General features: G+C 38.0%; 1 non-coding gene across 1 annotated transcript; it reads left to right on the plus strand.

Annotated features, from left to right (window-relative positions):
* The first annotated feature begins 11,058 nt into the window (after positions 1-11,058).
* Positions 11,059-11,165, plus strand: LOC116142166. The gene has a single exon (XR_004129963.1). It is a non-coding gene; the product is annotated as a small nucleolar RNA R71 (small nucleolar RNA).
* Positions 11,166-19,179: the final 8,014 nt, after the last annotated feature.

Raw genomic sequence — 19,179 nt, forward strand, 5'->3', positions numbered from 1 at the left:
CAAATAATTTTTTTCTTTTGTAGTAAAACTTTAATGCCCTATTCCCATATGGAATAGCCTTGAGCTCCAACCCAAACACCCAATGTTACCAAACACTCCCAATTAGATATTTATTTTTATTTCATCATTATCTCAATTAAAATTAATTAATATATATTTAATCTATATATTAACATTTAACAATAATGATGATTTAATTAAATATATGCGAACATATATTTAAACGTAATTTCACTCATTTAATTTTTCTAATAAATTAAATAATGGCTGCGACCTCAGCAAATTTAATTGCACTGTGAAATTACCAAAATACCCTTTCGCCCAAAAAGACGAAAACGCCCTTCTTTCTTCCTTAGTCTTAAATTATCTTCTATGCGTGTGACCCATAGGCTCCTCATCATACCGGCAGTGTATAGTATCGCGATTAACACCATTTAATCATCTCACTAATACACAGACCAAGATTGGCCCCTAGCAAGGCATCATGGCCACCCGATAGATTCAGATTCAGCAAAGTAGCTACCTATCAATGGTATGGTTACCGTACAATTCGATCTTTTCATCATCCATTATCGAGACGAGACGAAGGCATAGAAATAGTGTCAACCTTTGGTTACTCTCGATATTATGTATTTAGTTTCTGGACCAATGACCTGTATTATAATCCGAATAGAGCAACAACTCAACCCCATTGTGGCCACAGTTTTAGTGTCATTTCCATATACTGAACTGCGCCGTGAGATAACTTCTCCCATACCCGGGAGTAATGAATCCTCTGTCAATCCACCATAGTCTTGATACACTCCTTGATGCAGCCAATCACCACCGTATTGACAGCTCTGAATAGAACTGCATTAGGCTAGTGTCAAACTGCACCAATCGGTGCACAAGGCGCTCTGGTGATCTCAAGTCTAAGGATCACATGCACCACCATTCGTTAGAGGATTTGTTCCATAGACACTGAGGTTACCATCCATATGGAATCCTTTGGTGGGTTGATGCGTTGTTACTACAACATGCATAAATAGCAAGTACTCTAGTCGGACAAAGTAATAAAGTGATGTGTGAGTATCGTTTCCATGAGGATTGGTTGCTAAGCACTAAGTTTTCTACTGTTTTCAAGTTGGAGCAATCGAGTTGTTTGGATTAACGGGAGAAAATTAAACTTAAAACTAAAACAAAATTTCTAAATATTCAAAGCTAAATTATGAAAGCAAGATTAAAAACAAGGTAATATCAGTTTAAAACAACGGGTAGGGTTTTGATTTCATTCGGACTCTATGGATTAAACCTACAGATTATGCTATTTCCATATTCACATGCATTGATTGTAAATCGAATTCTCTAAATTGTAAACATACCTTCTCAGGCTATGTTTTCCTACTTTTCCCTATTAAACTTCCGCACCCAACAATTTGAAGATTAATAGTTCTAAGTTTATTAAGCCCCTAGAATCCTAGATTGATTTCATTGATTCTTAAATCTATCTCTTGCATTTAATACTACAATAGTGATTACCCAGGAAGCTTAACATGAATCATTTCTCAATCTCATCATGTTCATCAATTAAAAGCATTAAAAACAGAATAACCCCACAATCATTGCAATAGCATATGAAAATAATAAAAATCAATTGCTTAATCCATGAGAATCCGAACTACATCAAAACCCTAACCCAAAATGGGTTAGTTCATAGCTAAATCAATACAATAAGCAAGAAAAACGATAAACATAAAGTTCAACATGATAAAAATAAGAGAAAAGACAAGAGATCTCCCCTGATTGAAGAATCGACCGGAATTCATCCCAATCTTCTCACTATTTCAACACAAATTCATCCAATCTAAAACTAAGAAGATGAAAAAGCTGTTCTAGACTAAGGAAAACGCGACTCCCTCTCAAAATGGTAAAGTTTCGCTTTTATACCTCGCCCAAAAACCTAAAACTTTGCCTAAAATTGAAATTGTGCGTTTTAAAGAAACTGAAAACTGCAGACTTTGCCGCGGCGAAGAAGAAATCTCGCCGTGGTGACGAAGTGAATTGGATTCTCGTGCGTGACTCATTTCGCCGCGGCGAAGAACAAACTTCGCCGCGAACCTCCATGAAGAATTCTGAAATTACAAAATTGCCCTCTACTTGCTTCTTTGCTTGAATCTTTGATCTTTGATGCTCTCCCATGGGAACAAGCTTCATAGTGCTTCACTCTACTTCAGAACTCTCCCAAATTCTGAGATCCGCTTACTTCTGAGTCCAAAAACTCCAATTCACTCATTATTTGCTCAAAATGTCCATTTTAGCCTAAAACACAAATGTAAAGAAATAAGTAGCAATTCAGGCATAAATGAACTAAAGAGTATCTAAAATCCAGCCTAAGATCCTAATAAAAACAGTATAATTCTTGAATTATCAAATACCCCTAAACTAAAGACATGCTCGTCCCCAAGCATCAAGTACAAAACAAAATGAAAGAAAAACAACAAACACCCAAATAAATGCAAAATAGCAAAATTAACAAACATTAAAAAGAAAAACATCAGATTCAGCTCAACACACAAAGAGCCTAGAATTTATACAAATCTCAAAGGTTGTTGCAAAATTATTACTAGAAAAATGTTTAACACTCCAAGAAGTTATAAGTAACATCGACTATCTTTCTCTATTGGTCCCCCAAGTAGGTAATCCCCACTTCAATCCACCTTTCAACTTCTCGAATTATTTTATGCAGAAACGCAAAGTTTATCAAATGGTGGCAGACTCCATAAGCCTAAATATAGAACTATTCTCCACTAATGAGGATTAGACATTGCTAAGAATCAAAAGGTCTTTGTAAGCTTATAACGTTAGGCTCAGGTAGTGGGCTCCAAAGGAAAGGGAAAAGATAAACAAACAAAAGAATTTGGTTTCCTTAAAGCAAACACTAAGACTTAGTCAAACTCCCACTTCCTTTCTTAACCATCACTCTATATGTCAACCAATTAACAACCCTCAACCATGCAAAATTCTTATTTTTGCTTCTGCAATGCAGTTCTCAAGATATTTTTTTTTTTTTTTTTAATCATGATAAAAATAATTCAAATTGAGGTTAACTACTCTCTTATTCTTTTTGCTCATCTCACAAGCCCCAAACTATTCTTTTAGTTCATTCATACAACTCTTCGTTCCTTGTGTTTGCATTAAGTCCAACATTCTCCTAAAGGGTATGATTATGTGTTTAGGGTAGTTGGATTGGGAAATTTTCGGTTTGCAAGAAAATAAAACGCAATGATAATCTCATAAGGCTCAAGTGGGTGACTAGGGACAATTCATTCATGGGTTGACTAGAAAAGATCAAACGTTCCGAAAAATGAATAAATCATTTCCTAAACAATGTCTATTCCTAGAATTTCGCCTCAAGCACTTCTCTACTAGGTTCTAGAGTCCACCAACATTATCAAACTTTACCTAACCACATAAAATGAATGTAAGCATGCCAAAATAAATGAAAATGGTGGTTGAACCACTCAACAAACCTTAATCAAAATCCAGTCAATAAACAAAAACTTGAAGCAATGCTTAACATTTTTCAACAATAAAATCCCAACAACCCTAATCTCATCATTGATTTATACGATTCATCATTGGCATACACAACAAAACATAGACATAAAATAAAATAAAAAGTTCAAAAATTTTCAAATTTTTTCTACCCCCAAACTAAAGATGACATTGTCCCCAATGTCACATTATGCACAAATTAGGAATAGAAAAACAAAATCTGTAAAAGTACAAGATAGTTCCCTAATTAATCCGTGAAGCTGAAGTGTTGCTTAACAGTGTGCACACCCGGTCCTTGACTTTTTCATCATCAAAATCTATAAAACAATTGAAAACTGTGGTGTCCACTGTGTTAGAAAAAATTTCACGAACTAATATGAAAATATTACAACCCTAATCTCGTCTTTTTAACTAAAAAGTTCAACACAAATTTAAACTAAACGAAAAACAATCCAAAAACAAACCACAAACAAATCAAAAATCAGTTCAAAGTTCCACAATACCCAACAATAAACCAAAATAAAAACAAACAAAAACAAAATACAAAACAAGTGTTTCGGCTCATTCGTCAGCCTCCTCGTCTCCCTCGGCGTCGTCCTCTTCTAATGTGGAGCCAATCCACTCATCTGAATCCCAGTCAGCCCATTGGAAAGCCGCAGTATCAACATTTAGCTTGTTGAAGCTACTCTTCTGCATGTCAAACATTATCCGAGTCTGCTCTGCCAGCCATTCCTGACGTTTTGTCATATGTCTCATCTGACCTATCATCTACTGCACCATTTCCTTCATAGTGGCTGTGGAACTGGATGATGTGGTAGCTCCCTATGTGGTTCTCTGTCGTTTTGTCCCGACGCTAGGTTGCTCATCGTCTGTACATTCAAGGTGCTTGTGATAATAGTGTGAGTCGAGGATTGGGGCTGCATGGATCAGTGGTTCATCATCAGACTTCTCGACTCCTGCTTTAAGGCACAATGCTATAATGAGATGTGGGAACGGGAAACTGCCTCGCCCTGGTTGAGCTGCATTCTTGATACTATTCAGAATAATGTTCCCCACATCAATTTTTTTCCCTATGGCAATGGAATAGAGAAGCAATGTCTTTTCATAAGTTACCGTGCTATAATGCGTCTCCGAAATCATCCTCACACTCACAAAATATTGCCACAACTGAGCCATCGGAGTTAGATTTGTTCCCTTGATAGACTTCTTTCCTTTCTTCGAAACCTCCTAAGTGGTACCCAGTTTTGTTAAGACCGGAAGTATTACATCATCATCAAATAGTTTCGACTTCCACTCAGTATGCTCATCACGGGAGATTTTAGGTAACTAAAAGAATTTATTGATCTCCGTAACATCAAAAGGTACATCAATCCCCCTCACATAGACAACCCCCTCATTACACTCAATGAGGTTGGCATAGAACTCTCTCACAATCGGTTCTACGGCCGCATGCTTGGGTTGACTCATAAACAACCCCTAAAGTCTCCCTTTACTCCATTCATCAGCGTGGTTAGTGTTCAATCCACGCTCGGGGATAAATCCTTTATCTTTCCTTTGGGCTGCCCCTTTATAGCGTTTCTAGGCGTTGTCACTTATAAACTGATTGTCCACTTTCTTCCCCTTTCCTTTACCTTCGGATGGTACTTTGACCGGCATTTTTTTTCACAACAATTTAAACTCGCAAATTCAATTAAACACCCTACAAACAACCACACTCAATCCTGCACAAGCACCACAACTTCCAAAAACTGCAAAATGACCCCCAAACTATGAATTTTTTGCAATCAACCCAATACTCCAAAAATCAAAATCCACACTCCTTAATATCACACAATGCAAAATCAACACTTCCTCCAACACAAAATTAACGCACAAAATCACCAAAGTCCATAACTCAACCATAATCAATATTTTCAGATCCACAAATCTAAACATGAAAAAATTCGATAAAAAGCTTAGGGAACCTGAAATCTTACCAAAAAAATGGAGTATTCGCCACCAATTTAGCCAAAAATCACCTAGATTACAAAAACCCCCAATTTCTTGAACTCAAAATTTCTTTCAATTTTTCGCAAAGATCTTGGTTAGATCGAGTTGTGTTTGTGTTTGGGATGGTTTAGGAGTTAGAAAAGGTGATGGAAATTCACTGGAAAGGATCAAGATTGAAAGTGAAAAAAATTTCCTCTCAAATGTGTTTGAAGGGTGGCGTGCAAAATGAAGAAAATAAAGTGGGCATTTATATAAAGCAGACTTCACCGCGGCGAAGTTCATCAGATCGAATTTAGGGTTTTTAAAAACCTAGTCGATGCCACGGCAAAGACAAATTCTTCGCCGTGGTGAAAAATTACAGTAGCTGCTTGCCCCGGTGAAGAACTTTCTTTGCCGCGACGAAATTTCCCTTTGTAAATTTTGCTCAACTTTCTTCGTCGCGGAGAAAAATTACAGAGACGCACCACCGTGGCAAAGTCTGGGACTTTTTGAATTCCAATTTTTCACAAATGTGTTTCGCCATGGTGAAAACTGGATAATTCCGTTTTTTTCCTTGATTTGATAACTCACCTGAAACACCTAAAAACACACAAATTAGACTTCATCTAAAATTATAGGAAAACTAAAAAATTAAAAATAACCACAACCACAACCACTGAAAACACTTGGGTTGCCTCCCAAGTAGCGCTTGTTTATAGTCGGAAAGCTTCACTCTTTTAAGTTCTCATGTTGGAATGTCGAGTCGGAGAGGAATTGACTTGCAACTCATCACTCCGTCGATGTATGGCTTCAACCTCTGGCCATTGACCTTAAATGTGCCTTTTTCTTCATGTGACACTTCCACTGCTCCAAATGGGTAGACTCTTGTAACTATGAAGGGTCCGGACTATCTTGACCTAAGTTTTCCTGGAAAAAGCCTAAGTCTAGAGTTAAACAATAACACTTTCTGACCCACTTCAAAGTGCTTCTTCCGAATATGCTTGTCATGCCACTTCTTGGTCTTTTCCTTGTACATTCTAGCATTCTCATAAGCTTCTTGACGGAACTCATCGAGCTCATTCAAAGTCAGCATCCTTTCTTCCCCAACAGCTCGTAAATCCATGTTAAGCTGCTTTACTGCCCAATAGGCCTTATGCTCAAGTTCTACCGGCAAGTGACATGCCTTCCCATAAACCATCCTGAGTGGAGACATTCCAATCGAAGTCTTAAATGCAGTTCGATATGCCCATAATGAATCATCTAATTTTCGTGACCAATCTTTCCTAGATGCATTTACTGTCTTTTCTAAAATTCCCTTCAGTTCTCTGTTTGACAGTTCTACTTGCCCGCTGGTCTATGGATGGTAAGGTGTTGCAACTCTATGTTTTACCCCATACTTTCCCAACAGCGCATCAAATTGCCTATTGCAAAAATGCGATCCTCCATCACTAATGATTGCCCTTGGTACTCCAAATCTTGAGAAAATATTCTTTCTCACAAAATTAATCACTACCCTGGCATCATTAGACGGCAATGCAACTGCTTCTACCCACTTTGATATGTAATCCACTGCTACCAAAATGTATGTGTTCCCAAAATAATTTGGGAAGGGCCCTATGAAGTCAACTCCCCACACATCAAACAGCTCAACTACAAGGATGTTGTTCAATGGCATCTCATCCCTCCTTGAAATATTATCACTCCATTGACATTAGTCGCATTCTTGAACCATTTGGAAAGAATCCTTAAAAAGGGTTGGCCAGTAAAACCCAGATTGAAGAACCTTGGCTGCTGTCCTAGCTCCTTCAAAATGACCACCTACTTCCCTCTCATGACAATGCCTTAGAATACTTTCCATTTCCTCTTTTGACACACACCTATGTATCATCTGATCAGCATAGTGTCTATAAAGGAATGGTTCTTCCCAGAAATATTATTTCAAATCTGAGAAAAACTTCCTCTTTTGTTGGAAGGTTATGCCAATAGGGAGCACTCTCACTGACAAGTAGTTTGCAAAATCTGCATACCACAGTGCTTCCTCCACTCTCATCAATTTCTCATCTGGGAAAGTTTCTCTGATTTAGGTTTCTTCTTCATTTCCCTGAATTGGTTGCTCAATCCTTGACAAGTGGTCCGCTACCACATTTTTCGACCCTTTCTTATCTCGTATCCCCAATTCAAACTCTTGTAGCAATAGGATCTATCTTATCAGTCGAGGTTTCACTTATTGCTTTGCCATTAGGTGTTTGAGTGCTGAATGGTCCGTGTAGACTATCACCTTGGCACCTAACAAATATAAACGAAATTTATCAAAAGCAAAAACCACAGCCAACAATTCTTTTTCAATGGTGGTGTAATTCAATTGTGCATCAGTAAGTGTTTTGCTAGCATATTGAATTACATGCAACACTTTGTTTTTCCGCTGTCCTAACACTACTCCTAAAGCAAAATCACTAGCATCACACATCAATTCAAATGGTAGTCCCCAATCAGGGATTGCAATAATAGGTGCAGATACAAATAATTTCTTTAGAGTTTGAAAAGCATGCATGCATTCATCATTAAAATCAAAAGCAACATCTTAAATCAATAAATTGCAAAGGGGTTTAGAAATCTTAGAAAAATCCTTGATGAATCGTCTATAAAACCTCGCATGCCCCAAGAAACTTCGAACTGCTTTAACATTTGAAGGTGGTGGTAGCTTCTCAATCACGTCCGTCTTTGCTCGATCCACTTCTATTCCGTCTTTAGAGATTCTATGACCAAGCACTATCCCTTCCTGAACCATGAAGTGGCACTTCTCCCAATTGAGCACCAAGTTCGTCTCCTGACATCGCTGCAAAACAAACGAAAGATTAGATAAAGAATGATCGAAGGACGAACCAAAAATAGAGAAGTCATCCATGAAGACTTCTATAAACCTCTCCACCATATCACCAAAGGTCGACATCATGCATCTCTGAAATGTGGTTAGTGCATTGCATAACCTAAAGGGCATCCTTCAATAAGCAAAGGTTCCATATGGATAAGTGAAGGTCATCTTCTCTTGGTCCTCAGAAGCGATAGCAATCTGATTGTACCATGAATAACCATCCAAAAAACAGTAGTAGGCATGCTCGGCCAATCTCTCTAACTATGATCAATGAAAGGGAGGGGGAAATGATCCTTTCTTGTCGCTTCATTTAATTTCCGGTAATCAATGCACACTCTTCAGCCTATGACCGTCCTAGTTGGTATCAATTCATTGCTCTCATTCTTTACCGCTATGATAGCTCCCTTCTTCGGAACCACTTGCACCGGACTCACCCATGGACTATAAAAAATGGGATAAATTATTCCTACATCTAGAAGTTTCACCACCTCCTTTCTCACCACTTCCTTTATTGAAGGATTCAATCTTCATTGCGGTTGAACTCTAGGCTTGATATCATCCTCCATGAGTATCTTATGCATGCAAAAAGATAGAGATATGCCTCTAATATCTGAAATAGTCCATCCAATTGTTGATCAATGTTCTCTCAAAACCCGAATCAATCGCCCTTCTTCCAAGTTGCTCAACTTTGAAATGATGATTACTGGGAATGTTTTCGATTCCCTATGATACATGTATTTGAGGTGGGAAGGTAAGGGTTTCAATTCAAGTTGTGGAGTTTCCTCATTTCTTTCCTTTGCCTTCTCTTTATCAAAATCAAATTCCTCAAATTCAAGATCTTGGTTCACATCAATCGGCTGAAGTGCTTCCTACAATCTAGCACATTCATTCTTTGCTGATTCCTCTACCTCTACTGTTCTTGATTGTGCAATACATGCTTCTAGAGGTAGTTATGGAATATTCTCTTCAATGGTCTCCGCTACTAGTTTATCCACCACATCAACACTAAAGCATGAATCCGTCTCGGATGGAAACTTCATAGCCTCAAACACATTGAATGTTACTATTTCATCCTGAACCCTCAACAATAACTTTCCTTCTTGCACATCTATAAGTGCTCTTCCTGTGGCTAGAAATGGTCGGCCCAAAATAAGAGGTATTTCGTTATCCCCCTCCATGTCCAATACGACAAAATCTGCCGGAAAGATAATCTTGTCCACCTTCACCAACACATCTTCAACTATACCCCGTGGATGTTTTATGGACCTATCTGCAAGTTGCAACGACATGGTCGTTATCTTCACTTCACCAATGCCTAATCTTCTGAAAACAGAAAAAGGCATTAAATTGATGCTAGCACCTAAATCACATAAAACATGATCAAAAGTAATATCTCCTATAATGCAAGGAATAGTAAAACTCCCTGGATCTTTGAGTTTCGGAGGTAGCTTCTTTTGGAGAATGGCGCTGCACTCCTCCATTAGCATCACTGTTTCCTTATCCTCTAACTTCCTTTTGTTTGATAAAATTTCCTTAAGAAATTTCGCGTAGCTCGACATCTGTTGCAATGCATCTGTAAAAGGAATGTAAATATGCAATTTTCTAAATATTTCAATGAATTTGGAAAACTGCTTATCCTGATTCTTTTTCTTCAGTCTTTAAGGAAATGGCACAGGTGGAGTGTGATGTGCCAATTTTGGTGATATCTCGGGAAATGGCAATTTCTCTTTCTTTTGTCTTTGCCTCACTTCCCGTTTTTGTTCTTCTTCCTTAGAATTAGATGGTTTCTCTTCAGTAACTATCTCTTCATCTACTTCCTTATCAGATTCTTCCTTTTCCCTTGGTGGCTTTTCTTCTTCTCTTGATTTTTCCACCTCTTCCAAAACTGTACCACTTCTCAAAATTATTGCATTTGCTTGCTCACGTGGGTTAGTCACTGTGTTGCTTGGTAAAGACCCCTGTGGTCTTTTATTTAGCTTTTCAGCTAACTGCCCTATCTGTACCTCCAAGTTTCGAATGGACGCCCCTTGATTTCTAAAATTAGTTCTCGTCTCATTCATAAAACCTGTGGTCTCTTGCATAAACTTTCCAAACATGTCCTCTAATTTTGTCACTCTTGGGTCTCCTTGTTGGTTGTTCACCCCTGTTTGGTTGTTTGGCAATGCCCTTTGATTCCATTGATTGTTTTGCTGATTCTGTTGGTTTGATTGCCCCAAGATAAGTTTGGGTGATTCCTCCAACCAGGATTATATGTGTTGGAGTACGGATTGTTCGGTTGCCTTTGATTTCCAACCAAGTAGTTAATCTGCTTTGATGATGACGATGCTGAAGCAAACGTGTTCCCCACTTGACATTCACTGCTCACGTGATTACCTACACAAAAATCACAAGTTAGTTGAGGAGCTTGAATGGAATTTACCGGCATATTTCCTAACTGTTTCTAAAGTGCTGTCAGTTGGGCTGAAATGGCTGTATATGCATCAACTTCATGAAGACCCATAAATTTCTTCGGTTGTACCCTCTCATTAGGTCTTTGATAATTGTTGATTGCTAGAACCTCAAGCAACTCGTGAGCTTCTTCCGAAGTCTTATTCTGTAATGCTCCTCTCGAGGCTGCATTCACCATAGTTTGCACATTCACTGTTAATCCATTATAAAATGTTTGGACTTGCATCCAAACTGGCAACCCATGATGTGGACACCTTCTCAGTAATTCTTTGTATCTCTCCCAAGCCTCATACAATGATTCTGACTCTTCTTGAATGAATGACGTGATGTCATTTCTCAACTTTGCTGACTTTGCTAGAGGAAAAAATTTGGTCAAGAACTTCTATGCTAAATCATTCCATGTAGTGATTGTTCTTGATGGTAATGCCAGTAACCATCCCTTAGTTTTATCCTTCAATGAAAATGGGAATAGTCTCAATCTGATTGCATCATTTGACACTCCGTTTGACTTGAAAGTATCACAAATCTCTAAAAAATTTGCAATGTGTAGATTTGGATCTTTCTTCAAATCACCCCTGAACTGAACCGACTACTGGATCATCTAGATGATTACTGGCTTTATCTCGAAGTTGTTGGCTTGTACCGCTGGTCTAGTAATACTTGACCCACTGCCTTCAACTTTGGGAACAGAGAATTCCCTCGGTGTCCTATTCTTTGCCATCTCTACAACTATTACTTCTGGTTCAACTGCAGCTTCTCTTTCTCTTCTTTCTCTGTTAAGTCTTTGAGTGGTTCTTTCAATCTCAGGATCAACAGGAACCACTGGCTGACGTCTTGCTCTTCGCATAAACTACACAGAAAAATAGCAAGAGTGAAATCACACCAAACAAAGAAAAATAACGAAAATTAAATAAACAACAATTAAGTAAAAATAACACTCCAATCTAGGTAACACAAGAAAATTTTAATGTTAACACAAAACTCAATCCCTGGCAACGGTGCCAAAAACTTGATGCGTTGTTACTACAACATGCATAAATAGCAAGTGCACTAGTCGCACAAAGTAATAAAGTGATGAGTGAGTATCGTTCCCACGAGGATTGGTTGCGAAGCACTAAGTTTTCTACTATTTTCAAGTTGGAGCAATCGAGTTGTTTGGATTAATGGGAGAAAATTAAACTTAAAACTAAAACAAAATTTCTAAATATTCAAAGCTAAATTATGAAAGCAAGATTAAAAACAAGGTAATATCAGTTTAAAACAATGGGTAGGGTTTTGATTTCATTCGGACTCTATGGATTAAACCTACAGATTATGCTATTTCCATATTCACATGCATTGATTGTAGATCGAATTCTCTAAATTGTAAACATACCTTCTCGGGCTATGTTTTCCTACTTTTCCCTATTAAACTTCTGCACTTAACAATTTGAAGATTAATAGTTCTAAGCTCATTAAGCCCCTAGAATCCTTGATTGATTTCATTGATTCTTAAATCTATCTCTAGCATTTAATACTACAATGGTGATTACCCAAGAAGCTTAACATGAATCATTTCTCAATCTCATCATGTTCATCAATTAATAGCATTAAAAACAGAATAACCCCACAATCATTGCAATAGCATATGAAAATAATAAAAATCAATTGCTTAATCCATGAGAATCCGAACTACATCAAAACCCTAACCCAAAATGGGTTAGTTCATAGCTAAATCAGTACAATAAACAAAAAAAACGATAAACATAAAGTTCAGCATGATAAAAATGAGACAAAAGACAAAAGATCTCCCCTAATTGAAGAATCCACCGGAGTTCATCCCAATCTTCTCACTATTTCAACACAAATTCATCCAATCTAAAACTAAGAAGATGAAAAAGCTATTCTAGACTAAGGAAAACGCGACTCCCTCTCAAAATGGTAAAGTTTCGCTTTTATACCTCGCCCAAAAACCTAAAACTTTGCCTAAAATTGAAACTGTGCGTTTTAAAGAAACTGAAAACTGCAGACTTCGCCGCTGCGACGAAGTGAACTGGATTCTCGTGCGTGACTGCGAACCTCCATGAAGAATTCTGAAATTACAGAATTGCCCTCCGCTTGCTTCCTTGCTTGAATCTTCGATCTTCGATGCTCTCCCATGGGAACAAGCTTCATAATGCTTCACTCTGCTTCAGAACTCTCCCAAATTCTGAGATCCGCTTACTTTTGAGTCCAGAAACTCCAATTCGCTCATTATTTGCTCAAAATGTCCATTTTAGCCTGAAACACAAAATGTAAAGAAATAAGTAGCAATTCAGGCATAAATGAACTAAAGAGTATCTAAAATCTAGCCTAAAAGCCTAATAAGAACAGTATAATTCTCGGATTATCATGGGTCAGTTCAGCAAGGATGCTTTATATCGCCGCGACGAGTGCTGGTTTTGTCACCAGCGTCAGCGTGAACAACGCTCGCTGCGACGATGGGTTATATCGCCGCGGCGAGCGTACACAGATCTGTAGCTTCTGATCTGTTCATATAGTAACCATATACACTCAAAACGGATTTTCAATCAATCACACACACTGATTTCAACCAAAAATCCATCACCAATATACCAAACTTACAGATCATCAACAAATTAAATTAATGGATTAATAAATTTCTCAAAACATGCTTTTAAGGCAGATTTTAGGCAGATTCTATAAGGCAACATAATATCATCAAATACATGTTATCAACCATCCACATAAAAACTATAAAATTTGGTACCTTAGGCTCTGATACCACTATTAGGAAACGGTCCATAGACGCAGCGGAAAACAAAATCATAATAACAAGGATCGTTCCCATTGAGCCAAGATCAAAGGTACAATTTTACAGTTTATGTTAAAGTAGAAATCTGTAGAAATTAATCATGAGTTTAGAAAAACATACGCACGTTTGGAGGCTCTTCTAAATTTGTCAATGAACATTTTGCTACCGACCCAAGTGTAGGATCGAACCCACATAGTCCACACGAAGACAATCACAAAGAACTAAGGAGAGATTTGCTAGATCCTCCTTAGCTTTAAGATCAAGAAGAAAAATCAATGAAATTGATTTTAGGCAAAAATAAATTCTGCCGTGGAAGAGTGTTTAAGGGGCTGTTGTGTTTTGCCTTTTCAAAGAAAATAAACTAAATGAAATAACTTGTATTTTTTACAAATAATCTTTTTCTTTTATAGTAAAACTTTAATGCCCTATTCCCATATGGAATAGCCTTGGGNTAAATTTTATAAAAGTGTGTATGTTCTAGTAAATATTACTATGGATTTCATAATTTACTCCAAGAAAGGAAATTCTATTTTTTGATTATACAATGAACTTATTATAGAAAAAAAAAAAATTAAACACATATATCTATATATATGTTTTAAACTACAAGTTTATTCTTTAAATAGGATTTTAAAATAAACTTCTTTCCTAGGCGTGCGTTTTCTAGGTTCTCAATGGCCAAGGGATACTTAGGAAATACCCGGCTAGGGAGGGGTTTTACAGTGACTAGGGAAAGATTCATTCGTGGGTTGGCTGGAAAGACTCAAATGTTCAAAAAAATGCCTAAATCATTTCCTCAACAATATCTATTCCTAGAATTTCGCCTCAAGCACTTCTCTACTAGGTTCTAGAGTCCACCAACATTATAAAACTTTACCTAACCACATAAAATAAATCTAAGCATGCCAAAATAAATGAAAATTATGGCTGAACCACTCAACAAACCTCAATCAAAATCCAGTCAATAAACAAAAACTTGAAGCAATGCTTAACATTTTTCAACAATAAAATCCCAACAACCTTAATGTCATCATTGATTTATTCAATTCATCATTGGCATACACAACAAAACATAGAAATAAAATAAAATAAAATAAACAGTTCAAAAATTCTCAAATTTTTCCTACCCCCAAACTAAAGATGACACTGTCCCTAATGTCACAATATGCATAAATTAGGAATAGAAAAACAAAATTTGTAAAAGTACGAGACAGTTCCCTGATTAATCCGTGAAGCTGAAGTGTCGCTCAACATTGAGCAGACCTGGTCCTTGACTTTTTCATCACCAAAATCTGTAAACACAATTGAAAACTGTGGCGTCCACTGTGTTAGAAAATTCACGAACTACTATGGAAATATTACAACCCTAATCTCGTCTTTTCAACTAAAAAAGTTCAACACAAATTTAAAGTAAACAAAAAACAATCCAAAAACAAACCACAAACAAATAAAAAATCAGTTCAAAGTTCCACAATACCCAACAATAAACCAAAATAAAAAAATAAAAAAAAAATACAAAACAGGTGTTCCGGCTCATTCGTCGGCCTCCTTGTCTCCCTCGGCGTCGTCCTCTTCTGACTCGAAGTCCATCCACTCATCTGAATCCCAATTAGCCTATTGGAATGCCGCAGTATCAACATTGAGCTTGTCGAAGCCACTCTTCTGCATGTCAAACATTATCCGGGTCTACTCTGCCAGCAATTCTTGACGTTTTGTCATACGTCTCATCTGACCCATCATCTGCTGCATCATTTCCTTCATAATAGCTATGGAACTGGATGATGTGGCAGCTCCCTGTGTGGTTCTCTGTCATTTCGTCCCGACGCTAGGTTGCTCATCATCTGTACATTCAAGGTGCTTGTGATAGTAGTTTGAGTCGAGGACTGGGGCAGCATGGATCAGTGGTTCATCTTCAGTCTTCTCGACTCCTGCTTTGAGGCACAATGCTGTAATGAGCTGTGGGAATGGGAAACTGCCTCGCCCTGGTTGAGCTGCATTCTTCATACTATTCAAGATGATATTCCCCACATCAATTTTCTTCCCTGTGGCAATGGAATAAAGAAGCAATGTCTTTTCATAAGTTACGGTTCTATAATGTGTCTCCGGAATCAGCCTCGCACTCACAAAGTATGGCCACAATCGAGCCATCAAAGTCAGATTTGTTCCCTTGATAGACTTTTTTCCTTTCTTCGAAACTTCCCAAGTGGTATCCAGTTTTGTTAAGACCGGAAGTATTGCATCAGCATGAAATCATTTCGACTTCCACTCCGTATGATCATCAAGAGAAATTTTAGGTAACTCAAAGAATTTATTGATCTCCTTAACATCAAAAGGTACATCAATCCCCCTCACATAGACAACCCCCTCATTACACTCAAAGAGGTTGGCATGGAACTCTCTCACAATCAGTTCTACGGCTGCATGCTCGGGTTGACTCATAACAACCCCCAAACTCTCCCTTGACTCCATTCGTTAGCATGGTCAGTGGTCAATCCACGCTCGGGGATAAATCCTTTATCTTTCCTTTAGGCTGCCCCTTCATAGCGTTTCCAGGCCTTATCACTCACAAATCGGTTGTCTACTTTCTTTCCTTTTCCTTTCCCCTTGGATGGTACTTTGACCAGCATTTTTCCCATAACAAATTTAATCCAAAACACCCTATGAACAACCACACTCAATCCTACACAAGCACCATAACTTCTAAAAACTACAAAATGACCCCCAAACTACGAATTTTCCGTAACCAACCCAATAGTCCAAAAATCAAAATCCACACCCCTCAATATCACACAATGCAAAATCAACACTTCCTCCAACATAAAATTAACGCACAAAATCACCAAAATCCACAACTAAACCACAATCAAATTTTTTAGATCCACAAATCTAAACACGAAATTTTTTGATTAAAAGCTTAGGGAACTTGAAATCTTTCCAAAACAATGCAGTATGCGCAACCAATTTAGCCAAAAATCGCCTAGATCGCAAAAACCCTTAATTTATTCAACCCAAAATTTCCTTCAATTTTTCGCAAAAATCTTCGTTAGATCGAGTTGTGTTTGTGTTTGGGATGGTTTAGGAGTTAAAAGAAGTGATGGAAATTCACTGGAAAGGATGAAGATTGAAGGTGGAAAAATTTTCTCTCAAATGTGTTTGAAGGGTGGCGTGAAAAATGAAAAAGATAAAGCGGGTATTTATATAAAGAAGACTCTGCCGCGGCGAAGTTCATCAGGTTGAATTTAGGGTTTTTAAAAACCCAGTCGATGCCGTGGTGAAGATAAATTTTTCGTCGCAGTGAATAGTTCCAGTAGCTACGTGGCCTAGCAAAGAACTTTCTTCGCCGCGGCAAAAAATTACAGAGACGAATCGCCTTGGCGAAAAAGATACTTCACCGCGGCGAAGTTTGGGACTTTTTTTAATTCAAATTTTTCACAGATGTGCTTCACCGTGGCGAAAACTGGACAATTTTGTTTTCCGCCTTGATTCGATAACTCACCTGAAACACTAAAAAACACACAAATTAAACTTCATCGAAAATTATAAGAAAACTAAACAATTAAAACTAAATAACAACAAATAAAAACACTTGGGTTACCTCCCAAGGAGCGCTTGTTTATAGTCGGAAAGCTCGACTCTTTTAAGTTCTCATGTCAATTCGGACTGTCTAAATACATCAACTCCTGAGCATTGTCCTTGCACCAAAGTTTCAATTGCTGATGATTTTTGTCACCTAAGGCTCTTGTTGGGAGCTTAACCACCTATTTCCATTCCTTGGTCATCCCTCTCATGGCTTGAACATTCTTACCAATAGCTTTCAGTTTTCTTGGTTTTTCTTCTGGTTGTTTAAGTGGAGGAATCCATCCCTTGTGAGGATACATGCTCAGTGGTGGCCTATCTTGGAATGGTGTAAAGCTCTCTGGGTTGTGGTCCTCCTCATTGGTTCACCTTGACTTGATCGTGCATCCTTTAATTGATGAATTAGGAGCATTAAGTTGGGAAGTTTCAATTGCGAACTGACCCACCAAATCAATTTTGAAGCACGACTCTTGCTTTGGTGGAGCTTTCAGAGATTCAAGGACATTAAATGTCACTTCTTCATCTTGCATCCTCATGATCAACTTGCCCTCTTGAACATCAATTAACGCTCTTTCGGTTGCCAAGAATGGTCGTTCTAGGATGAGAGGAAGCTCCTTATCTTCTTCTATGTCCAACACAAATAAATCTACCAGAAAAATAAATTTGTCTACCTTGACCGGCACATCTTCAACGATGCCCCTAGGATGCTTAATAGATCTATCTGCCAGCTGCAAGCATATGGTTATCGGCTTCACTTCACCAATTCCTAATTTCCTGAAAACAGAAAAAGGCATAAGATTTATGCTTGCACCTAAATCACATAAAACACGATCAAAAGTAATATCTCCTATAATGCAAGGAATAGTAAAACTCCCTAGATCTTTGAGTTTCAGAGGTAACTTCTTTTGAAGAATGGCACTGCACTCCTCCGTCAACATCATTGCTTCCTCATCCTCTAACTTCCTTTTGTTTGATAAGATCTCCTTGAGAAATTTCGCGTAGCTCGGCATCTATTGCAATGCATCTGCAAGAGGAATGTTAATATGCAGTTTTTTAAATACATTAAGAAATTTAATGAACTGTTTATCCTGTTTTTCTTTTATGAGCCTTTGAGGAAAAGGCACGGGTGGAGTGTGATGTGCTAATTCTGGTGGTATCTCGGGAAATGGCAATTTGTCTTTCCTTCTCTTTTGCCTCTCTTCCCGTTTCCGCTCATCCTTCATAGGGCTAGGTGGGTTCTCTTCAGCAATGATTTCTTCATCAACTTCCTCATTAGATTCTTCATTTTTCTTTGATGGGGTTTTCTCTTTCCTTGATTGTTCCACCTTTTCCAAGACTATCCCACTTCTCAAAGTTATTGCGTTCACTTGCTCTCGTGGGTTGGTCGCTGTGTTGCTTGGTAAAGACCCCTATGGTCTCTTATTTAGCTTTTCAGCTAACTGCCCCATCTGTACCTCCAAGTTCCGAATGGACGCCCCTTGATTTCTGAAATTAGTTCTCGTCTCATTCATAAAACCCGCGGTCTCTTGCATAAACTTCCCAAACATGTCCTCCAATTTTGTCACTCTTGGGTCTCCTTGTTGGTTGTTTACCCCTGTTTGGTTGTTTGGCAATGCCCTTTGATTCCATTGATTGTTTTGCTGATTCTATTGGTTTTGATTGCCCCAAGATAGGTTCGGATGATTCCTCCTACTAGGATTATATATGTTGGAGTATAGATTGTTTGGTTGCCTTTGATTTCCAACCAAGTAGTTAACCTGCTCCGATGATGACGATGATGAGGCAAACGTGTTCCCTACTTGACATTCACTGCTCATGTGATTACCTGCACAAAAATCGCAAGTTAGTTGAGGAGCTTGAATGGAATTTACTTGCATACTTCCCAACTGTTTCTGAAGTACTGTCAGTTGGGTTGAAATGGCTGTATATGCATCAACTTCATGAAGACCCATAGATTTCTTCAGTTGCACCCTCTCATTAGGTCTTT

This window comes from Pistacia vera, unplaced genomic scaffold (assembly GCF_008641045.1).
Source record: "Pistacia vera cultivar Batoury unplaced genomic scaffold, PisVer_v2 Contig1005, whole genome shotgun sequence".
Taxonomy (NCBI): Eukaryota; Viridiplantae; Streptophyta; class Magnoliopsida; order Sapindales; family Anacardiaceae; genus Pistacia; species Pistacia vera.